Here is a 24,191-nt window from a genome sequence, read left to right as displayed (position 1 = left end):
GACATTTTTAAATATTAGATATCTTATTTTTTAAAATATTTCCTGGAAATGAAAACTCAAGTCTTTGCTTTTGATAGGTTTCAATGACCCTTATTTGTCACCTGTAAAATTTTCCACACTAAAACGATCCAATGTAAATTAATGGTTTGTAAGAATCAAATTAAACCCTCTTTTAAAGATGACAACACAGGAGGATTTGAGTAAGATGGTGAAGTAAGAAATGCCAGGAATCCGACAAAAATTGCACTGGAAGAATCTGTCTCATGTAACTATTTTAGAACTCTGGAGTCTGTTGAAGGCTTCCAACTTCCAGAGAAAGACTTGGATGGTAAATTGAGGTTAATTTCAGCTCTTAGTACAGTAGCAGCTACCTATCCTCCACCGCTAGCCCCATGGCAGATACCTGTGCATATATTCTTGGAGTATCCAGCTTGAGGGAGCCAGGGTGGGCAAAAAGGACCTTGTCCTCCCACTACCAGGGATCTGTGCCCTGATCATGATTGATTGTTGCTTCTGATCACAGAGGGGCAGACAAAGAGGCCAGTGGCCATTGTGGTTGCCCTTTCCCCTGTTGTTGCAAGCCCTTCTTCCTCCAACCGAAATCATTTCCAGGAGTCTTAAAGGGCCAGCACCCTCACTTCTCTTTATTTTTCTCTTTTTTCCCTCTTGGGAGTCAGACATTAAACCTTAGGACGTTAAAATCAACTGCATACGTGGAGAAAATTAAAAAGTGACCTTGATGCCTAGGAAAAGGCTTAGAAAAGACCTGAGAAGACCTTAAGTTTACACCTCAGACTGATCCTTGGCACAGAGATAGCCTATAAGAATAAAAAAACTAAAACCACAAAAAGGAGCAAACCCTAGGGAAGGCAGAAAATCTTTTCAGAGTTATCACATTATTAAATTCAAAGGCCCATTTTTCAACAAAAAAAGATCACAAAGAAAGTAAAAAACCATAAAAACAGAAAGGAACAGAAAAGTATGGCTCATTCAAAGGAAAAAAATTAATCAACAGAAACTGTCCTTGAAAAAGACCAGATGACAGATCTACTAAACAAACATATTAAAACAACTGCCTTAAGAATACTCAAAGAACTAAAGGAAAATATAAAGAAAGCCAAGAACATGATGTATGAACAAATGGAAGAATCAAAAAAGAGAGAAAAAATCTAAAAAGAAATCAAAAAAGAAATTCTGCAGCTAAAACATACAATAATTGAAATGAAAAACTCACTGTAGGAGTCCAAAGATAGATTTGAGCAGGAAGAAGAAAGAATCAGTGAACTTGAAGATAGGAAAATGGAGATTAGTGAATCTGAGGAACAGAAAGAAAAAAGACTGAAGACAAGCAAAAAGAGCCTCAGGGACCTGTGAAACCCTAGCACTCAGCCCTTGAACCCTCATAAAGTCAGAGCCTTCCCCCATTCAGCACTCTCTAACTCTGTTCTCAGCCTCTTTGTGTAGATGTTGGGCATGTCATGTACCCTTCAGGACCTGTGAGTAATAAACCTTGTTTTTTCAAAGTTCCCTAATGGTTGTTGTTGATGTGCATCTTGCAATCACAATGGGAACACAAGGGCTGGTCCAGCCACAAAATTGGCTCTAGTTGGGGAAATGTCTGTGGGGTTCACTACAAGAAGTACGAGCCCTGGTGAGCACCTCAGTCATCCTTAGCTGATAGCATTGCTATTAATAGGCTGAGACCAACACAAACACCTGGGGTTTTCAAGCACAGATATGCATGCTTCCTCAGACACAAATGCAAGAAAAAATGTGGGGAATTGTAAATATAATGTGGCAATGTAAGTATAATGTTGTAATGTAAGTATAATGTTACAAATTACACATGAACTGATATGAATTTAACATGGATTGTGATAAGTTAAAGAGGCTTATTATACACTTGAGAGTGACTATTAATGAAGAAGCACTCTTTTTAATAAGTGAATTGAAGAGGTAAAATGGAAAACAAAAACTACTCAACTAATCCAAAATAAGGAATGAAGAAACAGGGAATGCAGAAGAGATTGGATAAATAGGAAACAAACCAAAATTTGATATATTTAAACTCAACCATATTATTATTTTATTGATATTATATTAACTATGAATTGAAACCAACTAAACCAAACCAGCAAACCAACTAAAAAGCAGAGATTTTTATTGAGGATAAAAAAGCAATATAACTATATTTTGTATATAAATTGATAATGTTATTTGAGTTTTCTATATTTTAATGATTTTTTACTGTTTGTTCAACTGATTACTGAGAAAAGAGTGATGAAATAACCAATTACATTTTAGATGTCTTGTTTTCCTTTTATTGTGTCAGTTTTGCTTCATTTATTTTGAATATATGTTCATAAGTGTATATATGTATATACACACACAGACAAACATAATTGTTTCTTCTTGGTGAATGTACTTTTTGTTAAATATAATGCCTCTATTTGTTATTGTAATGTCTTTTCTTGAATATTATTTTGTGTAATATTAAAAGAGCCACTTTAGCTTTCTTATTATTACGATTTAGTATTTGCATTTTTTAATATTTCCACTTATTTACCTGTTTGTTTATAAGATTTTATGAAAGTTTGTTTTATGGATCAACTCTACTGTTTTGTTTAAAGTTTTGTTTCATTAGATTCTCTGATTTTTTAAAATTTTGTTTCAATCTTTTTTCCCAATGAAAACATTAGTGGAATGTGATGTATTATTTTAAATTTACATCCCAAGACAAGACTAATGATTTAAGCACGTAAAGAACTTTTAAAATTATGAAAATATATGTGAACTGATACTCCATGGAAAAATAAACATGGGTTTCTTTAAAAAGAAAAAATATATAAACAATAAATTATATGAAAGGAATAACCTTATTAGTATTAAAATATACAAATTAGAGAATAATGGGATGATAGTCTCTCCATATTTGATTTGAAAGAATAAATATCTAGTGAGGATAGTACTCCAGTCTTTTATAGATCTGGCTATATTGATCCCACAATTCTAGAGCATTAATTGGCAATATATAACAAAACATATAAAAGTGAATACGTATTTTATGTCAATAATATCCGTTTCCTAACTCAAATACCAAGAACAAGAAGACTGTGAGCAATTGAACAAAAATAAACTCATTATGGGTTGTTTATATTATTTAATTTAGGCACAAACTAAATGGCCAACATTAGGAAAACATCTGATCACCTCATGGTATTATAAAATGGTATGTATGTAATATACAAAATATTATTGTGTTAGTATAATGCTGAAATGAAATAAAGTCACTATTATAAAAGTGGAATATTAATGTTCTATAGTAGCCTATCCAGGAGATTCTAATTTTAGAAATATATTTATTTATATGACCAGAAACAAAATGCATGTCAAAATAAAAATATTAATAGAGAATTTTTTTGCTGTTGGGGTTAAAATTTATTTAAACTTTTACTTATTTGCTCATTAAGGTTTTCTACTTCTTTCTATATAAACAATAGCCATTTAAATTTGTTTAACAAGTGAACCCATGTAAAATTGTTTTAAAATAATTAACAAAACATAGTATTTGCATTTCATAGTACAACTCACACAGCGTTAAATAGCTTCATTGTTTCATTTGAACCACCTGTGACATACACAAAAGCTAGAAATTTAAATATATATACTTTAAAAATATTTCAAATTATGTACAAATTTGAATTCTTCCAAATGTAAGAGAAGTTCCTGTTAGTATCTTAACAATATTCTTTTTTTAATTTTTATTTATTTATTTTTTGAGGAAGATTAGCCCTGAGCTAACTACTGCCAATCCTCCCCTTTTTGCTGAGAAAGACTGGCCCTGAGCTAAATCCATGCTCATCTTCCTCTGCTTTATACATGGGATGCCTACCACAGCATGGCTTTTGCCAAGTGGTGCCATATCTGCACCCAGGATCTGAACCAGTGAACCCCAGGCCGTCGAGAAGCAGAATGTGCAAACTTAACCTCTACACCACTGGGCCAGCCCCTTAATATTCTTATATTGATTTTTACATTTCACTGATGTAAATATGTTGGTATAATTTTTGAGTTTGTAATACTGGTAATTTTGGTCAGTCTATTGTTTCATATTCTTCTTGATATGAGCTCTTAGACATTATAACTTAGGCCAGTCTTTATTACCTTTTGTACAGTGAATCCTTCTACAGGGTTATGTGGTAGTAGTTAAGGAATATGAGCATTTGTTAGAAAACAATGTTGCTCTATCTTTAAATTATCATAAGAGTTATGAGTACCGTGGTTGTGAACACTGAGTTTAACTTGGAGAGACAAAGCTAATACACAGCTCCTTATGTGATGTTGACCACAATAGTTTACGTCAAGTTGAATTCGGGGGAGATATTTAGAGATGGATAGTATATGACTGATGCTCCTTAGATCACTTAATTTTGCATATTAAGATGTCATATATTTCTGGCATAAATTTTTAAAAGCTATATATAGAGAAAAATTCATGTTAAAAACCAAAGGACTTGAGGGGTTGGCTCCATGGCCTCGTGGTTAGATTTAGTGTGCCCCTCTTTGGCTGCCAAGATTCAGTTCCCAGGCATAGACCTACACCACTTGTCAGCAGCCATTCTTTGGCAGTGACCCACATAAAAAAATAGAGGAAGATTGACAACAGATGTCAGCAGGGTGAATCTTCCTCAGCAAAAAAGAAAAGAACAACGCAAAAATCCAAAACCAAAGTATTTGAAAAGACAGTCAAAGAAATAATAATTTTTATGTAGGCTGTTCATTATTAATATCTCCTCCATTTGGTTAAAATTCCCCATAAAGACACAAAAATTAAGCATCCTTTTATACTTGGTATCTACAATAAACACTGATAAATCTCAATATGTGTGTTTTGTTTGAGTAAATGGTAATGATACATCTTCATTCAGTTCAATGAAATTCATGTTAGATATGATTTACTCTGATAATTATAAACACAAATTATATATAAAAATATTTATGTGAACATTAATCACATTGTATAAAGCAGATTCCCCTGATGTCATATTATATAAACAATACAAGTAAAGGAAACATTTGTACTCCTAATATATGAGTTTGATATAAGCATGTTATTACAAACATAGCCTATTGATATTAGCAATAAAAATTGATATTAGCAAACTATTAACTTTGAGAAAACATTTATGGCTCACATAAGTTAGGAATAGTTTTATTAGGTTTAGATTTAGTGTGATGAATTGAAAGGGTCTATTCTCAATGAGGAAGAAGATTTAGTTTTAGTCCTGTGTCCAACTAGGTGTGTGTTTTTTGTAAAATAATTTAAACGTTGGTTGCTTCAATTTCATATTTCCTGAAAGGAATGGGATAAGACAGATACTGGCTAAAACTCCCTTTAGTTATAAAGTTTTATCAATCTAAGGGTAGCTTTAAACATTGCACGACAGTAGATTACACTAGCAGTGGAAGTCAGGATCCAATTACTAAAGATGACTCACAGAACCCAAAATGACAGCTCAAACAAACCTACAGATTATTGCAGAAAAAGGATCCTACATAGCAGAAGCATTTAAAGTAAGGATATGTGTAAGTCTGACTCCATCACACAGAAGGGATCCAGAGAAGCCACCAGCTTAAGTTGCCCTTCTAAGAGCTTTACAAGGCCATGCTTTTTTCTCTCAGATCAGGAACCGCAAACATATGTACAGACCGTGTTGGAACCAGGGAAACCTAAATGAAGACTTGGCCAGGGGTTCTTATACTCTGCTGATCACGTGGGCATATTTTTGCTATATAGCTAATCCTCCAGGGTTCTCACCCAAATCGTGTGTAAATTACCAATCTTATTGTTATCGATAGATAATGTTGACAGATTTCTTCTACAAATCAGCCTAAAATTCCTTGGATACAATAAGTTTCATGCCTTGATCATAGTCAGTCCTCTGAGGGTACATTTCTTATTTCAGTGAGACAGTTTAAACCAATTCTAAGCCTGCCACAGTGAACTCTCACAAGACACATAACATCATTGTACAGTGACACTAAAGATAAAGATTAGAACATCAAAAACATTAATCAAAATTATCATAATTGTGTGTATGGCAAAGATGACAGGATGACACTTGCAAAGAGTTTGGATCACTTTTTCTGTAACTCATTTAAAAATATTAATTATTGCCTCTTTCACATTAATTTAAAAGAGTTTTCTTATAGATAGTAGGCTAAGTGCTATAACTACACAAATTTATAATTTATTATAACAGTTTACTAAATTTTTTTTTGAGGAACATTAGCCCTGAGCTAACATCTGCTGCCAATCCTCCTCTCTTTTCTGAGGAAGACTGGCCCTGAGCTAACATCTGTGCCCATCTTCCTCTATTTTATATGTGGGACACCTACCACAGCATGGCTTGCCAAGCAGTGCCATGTCCACACCCGGGATCTGAAACTTCAAACACTGGGCCGCCAAAGTAGAACATGCAAACTTAACCACTGTGCCACCGGGCAAGCCACTTTACTAAACATTTTTTTAAAATTTTAAAACTACCTTGGCAGAAAATTAAAAGTGCTTTTCTAATTCTAAATTATCTATACACATTAACATAACCTATTTATTACATGAGCTGAGAGAGCAACAGGTCTTTTTTGGTTAATGTTATGACAAAACATCAGCAACAAAACTAGTACTTGAACCCTGGAAAACAACAAAAACTAGTCGTTACTTCAACCCCAAATTTTGGGCTACAAATATTATGTTTATTTCTCTACCAAGAAACTACCTATCTATGGAGCTACATGTATTAAAAATGCTTGAGTCAAGATAGTATTTTATAGTTATTTCAATTAATTAAAAAATATTTGACAAGTGTGCCATATGTCAACCTGCTAAATATATTAAATGGCATCCTGATAGATTATATTGAACACAGCTTTAATGAAATCGTTAAGCAACACAGGTTTTCACAAAGTTTGATCCAGAAGTTCTCCTTACCAATAAATTCTATATATGTTCAGAAGAAAAATCAATTATGTTGTGATACTTTCCATTTTCTTACATAACATTTCAGATTAAGTGTACTACTAATTATTTTCTAACTAGGTCAACAAAGCCTGAAGATCACAAAATGCACTGCTAGCCAGACAACTTCCTCAATAAGGAGGGCCAGTTCGAATTTCTAGTACTATCAAATTCTGAGATTACAGAGGCTCTGTTTTAGAAAAGGATGCCAAAAACTTAAAATGGTGGGACAAAGAATAGAAAAGCCATACTCCTTTTAAAATAAAATTAGTCAGGACCTTGAGGTATCCTTGATACATATAAATGAGATATCAACTAGATTTTTTAAGGAAGAAATAAAATTTTTTTTTTTTGAAGATTTTATTTTTTCCTTTTTCTCTCCAATGCCCCCCAGTACACAGCTGTGCATTCTTCGTTGTGGGTTCTTCTAGTTGTGGCATGTGGGACGCTGCCTCAGCGTGGTCTGATGAGCAGTGCCATGTCCGCGCCCAGGACTCGAACCAACGAAACACTGGGCTGCCTGCAGCGGAGCGCGCGAACTTAACCACTCGGCCACGGGGCCAGCCCCAGAAATAAAATATTTTAATGTAAGCGGCTCACATAAACTTTGTATAAAAATGATAATAGAAATTGTGATCATGGTGGAAAACTCAATTACCTGAAAATAAATACATTGAATAATTGGAATAATGGTGACAATATTTGGTGTATGTTCCCTCATTAAATTCTATCCACTTTCTGTAATATTTTTATCAGGACCATTTAACCCCCACAATTAGGCTTAATATAGCCTCATATATTAGTGCATTTATTAGTCCATCTATATAATACCTAAATTTAATAATTTATGAATTTTTTCAAAACATACTATAATTCAAGTGGACTTATTTTAAAAAATCATATTGTATTTGGTATCTTTAGTGACAATCACACATATTGACAAAGGATCCATGAATCAATTCCTCACTTAATATGATATATCCTGTACAAGGGTTTATAATTTGCTTTAAATTCAAACCTGGGATATTCAAACAGTTTGGCCATTTACTTATCACTTACTTTGGTGATCTGACAATAATGAAAACATGACTATTTATTCATATACAATATCTACTGCCTAATTTATGTTCTTATCACTGATCACCTGAATAGTTACAATAAAACTCCCTTTTTGGTCCATCCACCCCAACACTGCTGTCACTGTAGGATCTGGATACAGCCAGTAAAAATGTGAGCATCTGAGATAGGCTGTCCCCACTTCCAGTTTCTGCTCCAACATGTAAAGAGATTGGAAGTTGTCACTCCCCAGCTTACAATAACAAAAAAGTTAAACAAACTACAATTCAATTCTTCTAATATCCGTCAGAGAATTGAGGTGACAGGGCAAAGTGATATCCTGAAAATTGGAGAAACTCAAATAGAGAGAATCACAGCACACCCTGAGTAGAAGCCACAGGGACCAGTAACTGGTAAGAAAACAAACAGTAATTGACTAACTGCTGGAGGCTGAGCGGGGTCTAGCAGGAGAGTTGAAAGCTCCTGGGGGACCAGTCATATGGTCGCTCCCACATTTTCATGGGTTTGACCTCCCAGAGCCCATCAGTTTCTCATAGTGATGACTGGAGAAAAGTTCCCTCCTGCTTTCATTAGGGAGACAGGTAAAGTAACCATTTTGACATATGCTTCAAACATTCTGTTCTGAGTGTCAAAGTTCTGGCCTCAGGGAAAACTGCTTTACTAGAATCTAGTATGCTATGGGGGAAGGGCAACTACACACCTTGAGCCTTTCTACTCTCTCTGTCACACATATGAGGAGGAACAACATGGTAAGAAGCTCTTCTGAAGGCCACAGCTCAGGGACTCTTGCCCATTAGAAAACTAAGATTTAATCATATGCTTAGAGAATACTTCCCCTCCCCAATACTTTACCATCTTATCAACAAGACTTCAGTGCAACAATGGGTGACAACTAAGAGACCTGTTAGAAACAGACTCTGTTTAAGGAGGAGTTTATAGAGGAACCCAAAGACAACAGTTGGGGTATAAATAGACACTTAAAGGAAATTGAAACCTCAGACACCTAAAACTACAGCAAACATTAAACACAAGATAACGCCTGCTACATAAATACACAACATCACATTAAAGGCCTATTTATCTCCTTTCAAGTAACCAATACATCATGCCCAGCTTTCAACCAAAAAATTACATGGCATGCTAAAATTCAAGAAAAATAGTCTGAAGAGACAAAGCAAGTATTAGAACCACAGTGATGTATGGCAGAGATTTTGAAATTATCAGACCTGAAATTTAAAATAACTATGATAACATGCTGTGCTCTGTATTGTAAAAAGTGGATGACATTTGAGAACAGATGTGCAATGTAATGGAATAAGCGAAACTCTGAGAATAAATCAAAAGGAAATGCTAGAAATCAAATACTGTAAAAGAAGTAAAGGATGTCTTTAATTGATTCATCAGTGAACTGGACAGAGCAGAGGAAAGAATCAGTGAGTTTGAAGGTCTGTGAATAAAAGCCTCTAAAACTGAAAAACAAAGATGAAAATAAGAATAGAAAATTGAGTATGGGATATTCAAGAAGTATGAGGCAATTATAAAATGTGTAACAAACACATAACAAGAATACTAAAAGGAGAAGTAAGGATGGATAGCATAAATATTTGCAGTCATAGTGGCTGAGAATTTTCAAGAATTGTTGACAAACACTAAGCCAAAAGCTTAGGAACTCAGAGAACACAAAGCAAGTTTAAGTACCAAAATTCTACACTTAGACATATCATAATCAAATTGCAGAAAAACCAAAGACAAAGAGAAAATTTTGAAAGAAGGCAGAGGGAGAAAAAATATCATCTATTGAGGAACAAAGATAATAATTATATTGGAATTCTCTTCAAAAATCATGCAAGCAAGAAGAGAGTGGAATAAACTATTTAAAGCGATGAAAGAAAAAACTCACCCACTCAGAATTCTCTATCCTGTGAAATCATCCTTCATAAGTAGGAAGAAGAAAAGACTTTCTCAGACAAACAACAAATGAAGGAATGTGTTGCCAGTAGACCTGTCTTGCAAGAAACGTTAAAATAAATTCTTCATAGAACAGGCAAATAATATGGCAGGAACTCAGATCTACATGAGGAAAGGAGATCATTAGAGAAGGAATAAATAAAGAAAAGACAATTTTTTATCTTTTTAATCTTAATCGCTCTAATAGATAACTGTTCAAAACATAATAGCAACAAGGTAGTAGGTGATTATAGCTTATGAATAAGTGAAATAAATGACATAAATTGAGTAAAGATGGGAAGAAGGTATTGGGAGCACTAGATTATAAGCTACCTGCACTACTTGTGAAATGATAGAGTGCTATTTGAAAGTGGATTTAGATTAGTTGTAGACACATATTGCAAAATTTAGGGCAATTATTAAAGTATTTTCTTTCTTTATTTTTTTGCTGAGGAAGATTCTCCCTGAGCTAACGTCCATGCCAATCTTCCTCTATTTTGTATGTGGGATGCTGCCACAGCATCACTGATGAGTGGTGTGGGTCTGCAATCAGGATCTGACTCCGTGAAGCCAGGCTGTCAAAGTAGAGCATGCCAAACTTTAACCACTGTGTCATGGGGCCACCCCCTAAAGTTATTTTTAGAAGAAGTATAATTGATGTGCCAATAGAGAAGAAAAAATAGAATCATATGAAGTTCTCAAGTAAAGCAAGAGAAAAACAGAGAAAAGAAAAAAAGAGAGAATAGAAAAAGAATAAGTGCAGTGGGTAGAAAACAGTTACAAACATGGTTGATAGCAATCCAACAGATCTACAATCACTTCCAGTTTGAGTGGTCTAAATTCACCAAATAAAAGACAGATAGTGGACCAAAAAAGCAAGACCCAACTATATGCTCTCTGTAGGACACTCATTTTAACTATAAAGGCACAGACATATTAAAAGTAAAGGGATAGGGAGATATATACCATCCTAATGTAACCGTAAGAAAGTTGGAGTTAGCTATATTAATTTCTGACAAAGCAGAAGGACTTCTGAAAAACTACAATTATCAGTGATAGAGACATTACATAATCATAAAATGGTCAGTTCTCCAAGACATAACAATCCTTAATGTGTATGCATCTAACAGAGCATTGAAATATGTGAGGCAACCACTGATAGAATTGTGCCCCCCCAAATTCATATGCTGAAGTCCTCACCCCCAGTACCTTATGATTTGACTGTATTTGAAGATAAGTTTTTCAAAGATGTAATTATGTTACAATGAGTTCATTACTGTGGGCCCTAATCCAATAAGCTTGGAGTCATTATAAGAAGAGGAGGTTAGGACGCAGACACATCCAGAAGACCATGTGAAGACAGGGAGAACGCAAGCATCTGCAAGCCAAGGAGAGAGGCCTTGGAAGAATCCAAACCTGCTGACAGCTTGATTTTAGACTCCTCGCCTCTCGAGTTTTGAGAAAGTAAATTTCTGTTGTTTAAGCCACTTCATCTGTGGTACCTTGTTACGGTAGCCCCAGCAAACTAATGCAAAGTGTACAGAGAAATAGTTAAATCTACTGTTATAGCTGAAAACTTCAACATCTATCTGCCAGTAATTGACAGACTCAGCCTGCAGAAAATCAGCAAGGATACAGCTGAACTGAACAGCACCATCAATCAACTGGATCTAATTGACATTTATTGAACATTCCATCCAACATCAGCAGAATACACATATTTCTCAAGTTTATACGCAATATTCACCAAGATAGACTACTTTCTGGGCTTTAAAATATAATCTTAACAAACAAAAAAATAGAAATAATACAAAGAATGCTCTCAGACCACAATGGAATTAAACTAGAATCAACAGCAGAAAGATAGCTTAAAAATCCCCAGATATTAAGAGAATAAACACCCCACTTCTAAATGGCATATGAATAGAAGAATTCTTAAGAAAAATTAAGAACTAGGCAGTCCTAGGTCCAAATCACCAGTTTTGCCCAGGTGGCATGGATAATCTGCTTAAATTAGTGGATCCTCAGTTTCCATAATTGAAGAATATAAGTGATAGCTTTCTTTCACGGTTGTAGACGTAATTAGAGATAATGAAATGAATTCAAATTAAAGTTTGAGTTCTTTTTAGACAGCTAATCAATGGCAGCTCTTATTAATGCAGCACCTTAAACCCATTATATTACTTATTCTTTTACAGGGCTGAGGATGGGGTCATGGGAACTCCAGATTTGTAGACACGTCAGACAAAATTTGGGTAAGCTGAGGATCCGCCATTTGCGGTTGGCGCTTAAGTGGAGCCAGTCTGTGGATCTGAGCCCTTAAACTGTGGATTCTGCACCGACTCTGGGTAGGTAGTGCCGTAATTGAAGTGGAGGGCACCAGCGGGTGTCTGAAGAGTTAGAGCATTGGTTGGCATGGAAAACTCTGGACATTTGGTGTCAGAAGTGAAGTGTTTTCTGAATATAGAGGAAAGAGGCGGGTAGTTTTCCTTTTGGTGACACAGTGTTTGGCAATAGTAGATACTCTATAACTGTCAAAGGGATGTTGAATGAATAAACTAAAAATATATTTCCTGCATCTGAAGTTTCTTAAAAACTGAAAATTTTGAGAAAAATTGAGTTTCTATTAAGTGTCACAATATGACAGTGGAAGAAAGTCATTAAATTTACCAGCCTTATAAACACTGTGCTAGCTTCATCCATCCATCCATTCATGCACTATTTTAGGCACTGGGACATAGAGCAATGAAAAAAATACTGAAATCCCTTCTCTGAAAGAACTTAGAGTCTCATATATAGACACACATCTAATAGGTTCCTAAATGACGTAATTTAAGTGGTGTCATGTACTATGGAAACGTTAATACCTACAGGAATCCTTCCCTGACCCACAGACTGAGGTTTCTATTATATGCTCTCAAATAATACTGCATATCTTGTCTTCTTAGCTTTTCCAAAATTAAATTTTCATTTGTTTAATAGCCAGACCTAGTGGTCTAGTGGTTAAGATTTGACACTCTCACCACCAGGTTAATTTCCTGATCAGGGAACCACACCACCCACCTGTCAGTTGTCACACTGTGGTATTGTGTGTTGCTGTGATGCTGAAAGCTGTACCACTGGTATTTCAAATACCAGCAAGGTCACCAATGGTGTATAGGTTTCAGTGGAGCCTCCAGACTCCAAAAGACTAGGAAGAAGGACCCATCTACCCACTTCTGAAAAGATCGGCCATGAAAACCCTATGGGTCACAGCAGAGCATTGTCTGATACAGCACCGGAAGGTGAGAAGATGGTGCAGAAAGACTGGGCAGGGTTCTGCTCTGCTGTCCACAGGGTCAGTAGGAGTGAGAATCAACTCCACCGCACTAACAACAAAAATTACTTTAATAATATCTGCCTCACTTATTAGGCTTCAGACTCCGTGAGAGGAGAAACCAAAATGTCACTGTGTTTTTCCATTGTTTTATGCTCAGGGCCTAGCAGTGTCTCTCATACTACAACAACCAAAGAAACATTTACTCAGTAAGTATATGAATGAATAAATCAATGAATGTATGAACTGGTGGTTTTATTTAGTCTTTAACTCTGTGAGCTTAGAATAATTACTGAAGGATTATGTATGATAGAGCTGAGACTAAGAACAAACAGCCTGTTCAAATCATTTGCGTGAAGGACGAGTAAGAAAACTCACTTCTTCTGAATATAGATATGATTAATTTTTCCAACACCACACAGACTCACTATGTTAAATACCAAAATTTAAATCAAATTATAGAAAACTATGTGTATTATGTTATAGTTACAGCAGTAGAAAAATAACGAACTGCATTAAAATCCCTGCTCTTACAAGAGCATAACATCTCATCAGCACCCTCCCTGAAGACTCCCTATCATGGTATTTCCTAAAGTGCATTGTGTTCATAGTTGTATCATCTCAAACGTATCAATAGGTTTGGAAATATTTACCTAGAAAAGGACATTCTTGTTTTAACAATAGTGAAAAACTATACAAATGCTAAAATAACTTTGAATTTCAAGTTTCGTCTAAGATGAGTGGTAATGATAGTCTGACAAGTTAATGCATACAAACCTTAAGCAAAAGAGACAGAACTCCACGAGAGAGTCATTTCTCTGTTTCCATTGCTGAATTTATGCTCTTTTTTCCTGCCTGCTGTCATTGTAGGATGCCAATCTCTCCATTCTTCTCTGGGTGTGTTGTTTGATTTGATTTTTGTCTGGTCTTTGGCTGTCTCTAGATTATATCCTCCTGCAAATAAAGAATGAAAACAGCTGAATATATTTATTATTTCCCTTGATCGAAAACTTGACAGTTAATTTCAATAATGTTCTGTCCAGGGCTATTAGATTCATTGGTTAGTCCAGCACTCACTAGACACATTCCTTATGTGAGAAATTTAGTAAGCATACTGCCAATATTCATACAAATTTTTTTGAGTTACATGAGGGATGTGGCCATTAGGACAATATTTTTGGTAACTGCATGTCACTAGCACATTTATGGAACAGAAACTGATAGAAATGCAGATATTTCCTCTGAAAAATTTGCAAAGCAGAAACTGCTTTTTTGTCTCTCTCATTCCACCAGAGTGTAAACTACAGGAGAGCAAGGATATTTTCTGTTTGATTTATTCTTCCAACATTGGGAATAGTGCCAAGCACGTAGGAGGGACTAAGTTTTTGTTCATGTGAAAGAATATTAGCTGACTTCCTATAGCTTAGTAACACCAGGAGTAATTTGTATAGCCATTGTTTTAGCTAAAACAAAATAATGATAAGATACATTTCTTCAGAATTTGTGATCTCATGGGATTAAGAAATGATATTTTGTAAAATTACATTTTAATTCATCAAAATTGAATTAATTTTTCCATGTGTTTTGGCAAGGTAAAATACAATTATTTAAACTCACCTGCTCTCTAATGAGTTGGGCCCCAAAGAAAGCAGCAGGCTGCAGAATGTATATTAAGCAGGGAACTAATAAAAAAAGAACAACTTTCATTTTTTAATTATATTGAGGTAAAGGTATCAAGTGAGATTAATTTAGAGTATGCTTTATTCTTAGTCATAAGCAACATGTTTTCTTTGTTGTATCTGCTGATGATTCAATTTAAAGAGATAAAGGCTCTAGTTGTCACTGTTCTGCAATTGAGCTTGTTTTTACCCATCTGAAAAGTAACTTTTTTGTCTATTTGAACATTATGCCTTGAGAAATATTTACAATTGTGAAAAATCATTAAATAGGGCTCATATAGGAAAGAAAGAATTCTCATTAATTGTACCTAGTAGTGGATTTGCTGTGAAGCCTGAGGGTCAGGGCCCTTCAGTGCTGAAGGCACATTCAAGGCCAGGGAGGGGCCCCGCAATGTGTTCACGCAGCTAGCCCCTTTTGCAGAATTAGGACAGTCGGATTTTGTTTTATTCTTCTCGTAAAGGGGTTCTCCAGTATTTTGCTAAGTTCCAGGCTCTACAATTTTGCACTTGTCCTTCATTATAGATACCGTTGATCACTCTGGACAGAAAACTGAATTTATTACATTTTTTGAAGATCATACTTTTAAATTATTTTTCCACATAGAAATAAGCTTTTTAATTCACACACCATAAAAACCTCAGTGTAACTAGTGTCATTTGAGATGTTCTCTTACAACCATTATCTTCTGGTCACATCTGTTTACAGTAATTTTCAACTAAATACAAGTGCTTCACTGTTTCTTAGACTAAACAAAGGAAATTTCATTTTCTATAATTTTCAAACTTAAAAAATGCCTGTGATATGTTTACAATCTCTCTCTCTTTATATATATAATAACAATTATGTTTCAATGATTTTTGTTTATTCTGTTGATATTAGACTTCCTTAGGTGAATACAATTGATTTTAGTGTTTAAAAACATCACATAGCAATGTCAAATCACTTGTGTGTGCATGTGTGTAAAGCTTTACACATATCTAACACACAGGTTGACTTTGCATGCCAGATCATCATACAATACACACAGAATCATATATGTGCGTGTGTGTTTGTGTATCATGTATATCTACATACATATAAAGCTGTCTTCCGATATCTTTATGGTAGATCTTGCTTGTGTTGTTTTTGGAAGTGGAAACACAGTTTGCAGACTCCTGCCATTTTGCTTTTACTCCTCACAACTTTAAAAAAGATTCATATAATTTTCAAATTTGAAAATATCTGCACAAATCTAGTTGTACAGGCTTGAGGTTTCAGTTTTTCATGGGAATTCTTTTCCATCTATCTGGAGTCCTTAGCAGTAATGAGCTTTCTTTTCCTTTTTCTTTTCTTTCTTTTCTTTAGGAAGATTAGCCCTGAGCTAAGATCTGTTGCCAATCCTCCTCTTTTTGCTGAGGAAGACTGGCCCTGAGCTAACATCTGTGCCCATCTTTCTCTACTTTATATGTGAGCCACCTGCCACAGCATGGCTTGTCAAGTGGTGCCATGTCTGCACCCGGGATCCAAACCAGAGAACCCAGGCCGCCAAAGTGGAACATGCAAACTTAACCGCTGCGCCACCAGGCCAGCCCCTCTTTCTTTTTTGAGCGTGTGTGAGGAAGACTGTCCCTGAGCTAACACCTGTGCTAACCTTCCTTTATTCTGTATGTGGGACAACACCACAGCATGGCTTCATGAGTAGTGTGTCAGTCTGTGCCGGGCATCCAAACCTGAGAACCCCGGGCTACCAAAGGGGAGAGCATGAACCTAACCACTATGGCACTGGGTCTGCCCCAGAGCTTTATTTTACCCTGTGCTATTACTGAAGTTTTGCTTTGTTTTGTTTCAAATCACTCTCCTTTGTCAAGAAAATAGCCCTCCAGAATATCTGCTTAAAAGAGATCCTCACTTCCACTTCTCTTCTTCACATGGGACGCAGCCAGGTTTCTTAGGCTTGTATAAGAGTGGCAATCCCAGTGTCTCTCTTTTAATTGAAAAGAGTCTATTTTGATTGAATTTGCCTTCTGACAATTGGTGGAATTCAAATGAGTCAATAGAATAAATGCAAACTTAAAACTCACTTTCTATTTGGCAAAAAAAACTCACCAAATACATATATGTGAGATTGTGTGTGTGTGCATATGTATAATATATATAAAATATTATTACCCTTCATTTTGTATTATACTTTATGGATTAGAGTAATAACAGCTTAATTTATTAGATATGTTCTGATCTTTTAAATCAAATTGACTGCTTTATAGATGTAAGGGACATTTGTATGTGTGTTTGATACATAGTTGTTCAATGTAAAATTCGCAAACATGATCAAAGATTTCAGAGTTTGGAAAATAAAAAGCTGACTTCAGGTTGTTTTGGATCAAAGATTTGATTTGCATTTAACTGTAAGATATTTTTCCATCCTTTATACAAACATAGATTAGACTTTCAAATGAAAGTGTAGAGAAAAAAAGGAAACAAAATCCTGAACGTCCTCACAGTTAGGAAAAAATACTAGAAAGAAATATCTATTTATTATTGGTATTAAAATTAAAAACATCTATGATAAGATATATTCCTGTGATTGATTCAGCCTAAATGTATGAAGAGCAGTGCCACTTATAGAATGAAAATACTGCTTAACTATGTGTTTCCTAGCTCCAGAAATGCTACCTTTGAGTGATAATATTTACCTTTAAAAATTACACTATGCTTTCTCATAAAAACAGCAATTCATATTCATCCTTAACCTAGAAAGTTGTTGAATTATTGTACAAGCTTAAAATTCATGAACTTTCCTTGAACAATGGCTTCCCAAATAAAGGCTATTAGAAGGCTGCAAACACAGCAGAGAACCAAAGACTGTTTGGAGAAGAATTCTGAGCGTGATAATAATTTGTCAAACAGAAGCAGTCCTTGGCAAGGTAAATGTGACTTGATCTTGTCTGTCATTCCATCCTTATTTGTGCGTTTTGTGCTGTCTTCCCAGGTGATCAGTGCTCAGACTGTTTTTACCCTTTGAGTTGCACTGTAAGAATGTACTTCCCGCTCTAGTCATGTGTTCCTCTTGTTATCCTTCACCACAACTTGTCCTGTGTCACATTCCTTCAGGCCTTGTTGAATAACAGGCTGCTTGATTTGGTAAAACTGACCGGATCACAGAGTTATGCTTAACAAACACGGTAGCCAAAATTTTTAAATGATGTATTTCAGGTTTTATCAATTGAATAAGTTCATTTGGGATTTTTAAGAAAGGAGTAATGAATCAAAGATTTTAGAGAGGTAGATGTTGTCAAATTCTGCACATCACACTATATAGGTCGCTAGTAGTCCACACACCTTGACAAAGTAAACATCAGCTTTATAGAAAACATTTTATTTTTTCTTGAGTTGCCAATTCACCATTTTAGTTTATTATATCAGAATTGTTTATCCACACATAACAGAAAACTTCAACCCAGCTATCTTTAATCATAATGAATATTTTTTCATATTAAAAATGATCAAATATTGAAGAGTTGGCCAGTAGTTTGACACACACCCATTTCTAACCTGATCAATGGGAAGGGAAACAAGATTGACAGAGGTGCCTTCCAGTCACGATCCACTTGTTACAGCTATGTTTGAGACCCACCTCATCTGAAGTCTATGAGATGTCTAAACAAAAGTGGGATTACTGTACTAAAAAGGATGAGGGGGACAGGTCCATTGTTGGCTAAGCAACCATGATCATTGGTTATTTGCACCATATGTACCTCTGGTATCCTTTGTCCACTCTTTTTAACACTAAAAATACAAACAAGTAAGCCAACAAAAACAATTGTGTTTACAATTTTCCAAGGGGTTTTTCACTTTTAGCCAATTCTCTGCACAATTAAATTGTAGAAAACTATGAAACAAAATATTTCTGCCTATCTGACCAGGCATGCCATAAAATTTGTAAGTTTAATCAAATGTTGTTATAAGTGATGTGATTATAAAAGGATAGTTTCTCTGATTGTAGTTCCGTGTTTATTATAGACTGAACCAATGGTTGTTTCATACATGCAAACAGAGGGCTCACTCTGAATAAAATTGTGACAAAATCACAATGCTCTACATATTAACTGGATACTTCCTTTCCCCTTCCTTCCTCTCTAATCTAAATTATCAAGCAAAATTTTAGTGAATACATTGTTAATAAAATCTACATTTACTGTGTTATCTCCAATATTTTAATTGATAAGGGCTCTATAGCATCAAAAATATGCTACTCTTCACATTTGATTTTAATTCAATTAAAATTAACTCAGATTAATTACAGATTAAAATAAGTCACCATTGATATTTTTCACTGTATAGCTTTTATAGGATATACTCCATTACAGGAGAAATGGAGTACAGGAGAAATATACATATACTAATAAATATAAATGAGTGATAAGGATGTTGGTAGATGACAAGGAGTATGAAGTAGAAAGAATGAAAATCCACATAATGTGAACCACAAGGAAACATGATAGCTTTGTAAGAGATGGGGAAATAACTGCAGGTTACACAGAAATTACAGCATACATTTTGGATTCTATCTTTACCCCTCTCTTGCAGCATATTTTTCCTTTCCTCAAATCTTATTTATCTTCACCGGTTTTACTAAACTGCCATTTAGTTCAAGTTGCCTTCAAAAAGATCGATTAATCGGAATGTTATTCATTTTGTCAGTATTCCAAAATACAGATGAACATCATATATTTAAGAATAACTTTTCAAGGATGAATTCAGATCTCCAAAATAGCCATTTTACTGGATTAAAAAACAAAAACTCAAAACTCCAATCTATGAGGCTTTTAGAGGAAGGGATATGAATGTAAAGTTCACACAGAGAAGCAGAATAAAACATTCCATACATTGTGACTGGCAGTAGGAATCAAATGGTGGAATTTAAAATTTATTAAATGTTGGATAATTAACTAATATTTACGATAAAATTTACAGTGGAGCACGGTTGGGATATTCAACAGTAGGTATTTTCTGTCAGAAGGGAGTAGGATTATTAAAAGGAGGTTAGGACTGAACCTCAGGAAGAAAAGACTTCTGGGAATAACCTGAGAGTTTGGGAAGAACAGGATCTGGACTCCCAATGCCGAGAGGAATAAAGATTTGTTGCGAAAATTGACAGTCAGCTTCTACCTAACAATTCTGCTTTATAAATGAATAAAATCAGGGGAAAGAAGCCTCATAAAGGCCAAGAGGAGTACTAACTTCCTTTGAGATCTAAAAAAAGTTAATTGAGCTACAAATAAATAGTGTTGAAATGATTTCATTTGAGAAAAGATATCGACTAATTGTGGCACACCTGACACTCCAATCCTGAGTTTTACTGGAGTCTAAATGGAAACTATTGTTCGTATTGCCTTACGCATGAACTTTTTCTGTAAAACTGTTTTTGGTTTCAACTTGTATTCCATCAATTTTTCTCAAATAATGTTGAGACTTTGAAAAATTTGGAGGAAAAACCCATTTGACCTTCTTTTCTTCCTGCAACTTAAACATCTGTGTAATGGAAAGGCTATAGTAGTATATTACTTATCATGTTTTCTTCATTAAAAAAATTCTCTAAAATCATTTCAGATATTAGCGTAGTAATACTCGTCAAGTTAATTGGATCGGATTTCAATATTTTCAATACTTTCCACCCCAAATGTTATGAATTTAAATGCTAACTTAAAAGTCTGAGATTCTATGATTTTAACAGTTTTCTTCCTTTCATTTAATTTTGCTGTAAAATTATTGAGACTGCTGACATTTTAATTTACCCTGATAAGGACTGTGGAATTGAGGAATGTGAAAGATAAGTTCTCAGACTTAATTTTATGAATGTGTGGGAGTTGGCAGTGATGTCCTTGAAAGCTGAGCTCTATTTGCAATGATGACCTACACTGAAGATATGCTTTGTCTAAGACGTTTGAAAAGTCCCAGTGTTCTGGTTTATGGTGGTCATGTCTGAGTACATCAGGGCTCGGGGGTAATCATGAGAAAAAAGTAAGCTGTATGAATATGCAATTAGAAATCTTAATTGAAATCATTTCCTTGCTGCCAAGGAGGTGGCCCTTAGTGTTTCAACTCAGTTGAGATCCTAGATACAGGTATTGACATTAAAGAGCATCACTTAACTTTCAAGAATTGAGTTGAGGCAGATATTCCTCTAGATAGGTTTCATCTCATCGTTTTGCCTTATCTAAAGCACAATCTCTCTGACCAACCTGTCCCTCCAGTGTCTCGATCACATTCTTTTGGGGAAAAACTCTCCACATTTGGAAGCATTTCTAAAGGGATCTCATTTGCATTCAAACTTTTATTGAAATTGACTCTCTCCAGACTAAAACCCACTTTCCAACCCTATAGCTAAAAATATCTCTAAAAAACACTTTCTCTTATCATATTTTCAGACTCTTTAAAATGCTAATGAAAGGGAGAATATTTGATGTGTATCTTCTTCTCAAATGTGTGTTTTAGGCCGTAATTCTGATACTATCGCTTAGCCATTTATTAACAGCAATCTGCTTCTAGCACTCTCTCGCAATTCAGCTATCACCCTTGAAACAGTCTTGGGCTATTAGAAACTCATTCACATATTTCTCTTCACCAAATTTCGTGCTACTATATTCTGGTGTGTGTCTGAATCAATATAAATGAGTATTTTAATACAGACTATGACATTTTTAACTCCACTGGCATCTATTCTTCAATACTCTTTAATCTCTCTTAAAAATTTTCAAATTCTCATTTTCACTTACGTTCTCCAACCACATCTTCCAACAGAATCTTAACCCAAAAGTCAGATGTTTTTGTAATTATAAATTTTGAGCTATTCTGAGTCACTGAGTTAGGTTCTGAGCATAATATAGTGCCTCTCTTGTCTGTAGCAGCTAGGCTTTCTTCCTAGTGTCTTCCAATGTCATTCATTCCAACTTGAGAACTGATGCCTGGTTCTGCTTTTCAAAGGTTTAAAGATTTTTTGAAGGTTTAATCTCTTTAATTCCTGCTTAAATGATGCCATTTTATCGCATCTTTTTATCAGTATAAAACATTTTCACTGATTTAGTCTCTCATAGGTTTTAATCTCTTTTGTAGACTTTGCATTTTTCAGTATACACAATAATTACTTGTATATATTTCTTCATCTTTTTGTATTTTAAAATATTTAGGAGTAAGACCATGTCTTAATTTTATATCCCATCCAAAAATGTCTGACATCTTACCTAATGATATTAAGAATCCATGAATTTTGCTGAAATAATAGAAAATCAGACTTGGGAGAATATCTGCAATGAGAAGAATGAAAAGGAAGCTGGTTTGCATCACTGGGAGAATTTTTACAGGGCTGGAATGGACTGAAATGAGTAAAGCACACGTTAGGTATAAAATTCAAGGGGCCATGAAAACATCCACAGTAATGTTCAGTTATACTTTATAAGCCAACCATGAAGCAAAAATCCAAGATAACAAATATCAACATTCTAAATAAAACTAGGTTTATTGAGTTTTCCTTTTACCTTAGTTTCCAACATGACCCCTTATGGGACTGGGTGGCAATGAGAGGTAAATATTCAGAAATAATGACTGAACAGAATTGGTGCCCTGGCTAGTAAAAAGTAAAGAAATGTAAGAACCACATACAGGAAAGAACAGATGTCACATAATTTATTTTTTTTTCCAATTTTGCTAGTGTGAGTAGCTCTCTTTGTAAAAGAAAGAGAACAAACATAATTATACTTTTTGTTGGTTGTTTTGCAGAGAAACAGAGAAAGTGAGACTGAGATAGACTCAGAACAAACTCAGTTTTACAATATCACAGAGTTTGGAAGCTGTGGAGAAAAGTTCCTTAGGGTCAATAAGATCCATTCGGAAAATCATTCCATTTTGTCACTCCAGATGGTATTTACTTCGTTCACCTAAACATCACCTCTCTTACTGCTCAATGCCCTTTCTTTGGTTGTTTTTGATTATTCATGATTCTAGGAAGCCATTAGCACATGTTAAAAAAAGTTAGTATAGTTGAAATGGATGCTATCTACAGTCTTAATTTAGTAAATTTAGAGAGCAGTTTATTAATGGTATTTTTCTTTTCCTTTGACTAACGCGTTCACACTCTACTCTTTCATTTTTTGAAAACCAAGCAGGCATTAGAGTAATTAATGAACTGCAGTTAGAGACCATAAACTTTATCTTTTTATCATAGCATTCTTTCCTGTAACCCTTATCAAAGTGAAATGAAAGGTATCTATCTATTTACAGATAAGGTGTTGAAAATGTTTCAACTTTTCACGAATAGCTTACTGCCTTTCAATTCCTTCCCTAAATCAGTAAGTTTCATCTCTTTTTCTACAGAAAATTATATTATCATATTAAGGTTTGCAAACAATTGTTAGTCACTGCTTTTTTTCCTAATGCATCACCATTCATAGCTTATTTTTGACTAGAGCTGGCACTTGAGAGGGGTGTTGCTATTTGGTGAGTTTTCCTATTATGAAACTCAGGATGACGTTTTAATTTCCATCCAGTCCTTTGAGCTTTAGCTTTCAGTTGGTGAAATCGAGCTCCTTTTTTATTTCCTGAGTGCCACATAATGCAAAAGCTAATTTTAATTTCTTTCAAAGCCTTTGTGAATTTTCTATCCCTTTTGCCACCCTGTATTTTACAAGACAGAATAGTCATCTGTGTTCTGACAGATAGCCTGTTTTCTGAACTGGGTCTGCATTCATACCTTGTAAAACATGCTTAAGTTATGTAACTTAAGAAGTAAAAGAAAATTTATTTATTCTTTCCCAAAAAGCATAAAAATATGTTCTACTCATAGTAACTTTCAATTAATGTTGCTAAACAATAGTGTATTATTACCATTATTTTCAATAGATTCTCTTATTAGTATATTATCATCCTTTTTTCTAAATAGTTTCTGAAATGACCTGCTTAAAAAATCCATTGGTATGTTGTGGATTTTAATCATTATAATTAAAAAGATGTTCTGAATATGCAAATATAAAAATAAGAACTGGCACTCAACTGATTGCACTTGGAAATGGGTTTATATAATGAAAAATATTATTTTTACCTTTCTGCATGCGCATATCATTGTACCAAACTGTGTAATTTTCACCAACACCACTTGGGCTTCAAACAAGCCATCTTGAT

The 24,191-nt window shown here is 34.6% G+C and overlaps 1 long non-coding RNA gene across 1 annotated transcript in view; it reads left to right on the top strand.

Moving 5' to 3' along the window:
- The first annotated feature begins 12,237 nt into the window (after positions 1–12,237).
- Positions 12,238–24,191, top strand: part of LOC139077090 (uncharacterized) — a 67,488-nt gene continuing 55,534 nt past the window's right edge. Inside the window, exons 1-2 of the long non-coding RNA XR_011529305.1 lie at positions 12,238–12,390; positions 16,383–17,941. This is a non-coding gene — a long non-coding RNA (uncharacterized lncRNA). The remainder of the gene's footprint in view (positions 12,391–16,382; positions 17,942–24,191) is intronic.

This window comes from Equus przewalskii, chromosome 18 (assembly GCF_037783145.1).
Source record: "Equus przewalskii isolate Varuska chromosome 18, EquPr2, whole genome shotgun sequence".
Taxonomy (NCBI): domain Eukaryota; kingdom Metazoa; phylum Chordata; class Mammalia; order Perissodactyla; family Equidae; genus Equus; species Equus przewalskii.
The sequence above is the reverse complement of the archived record's forward strand: the minus strand, read 5'-3'. Positions and strand labels throughout refer to the sequence as shown.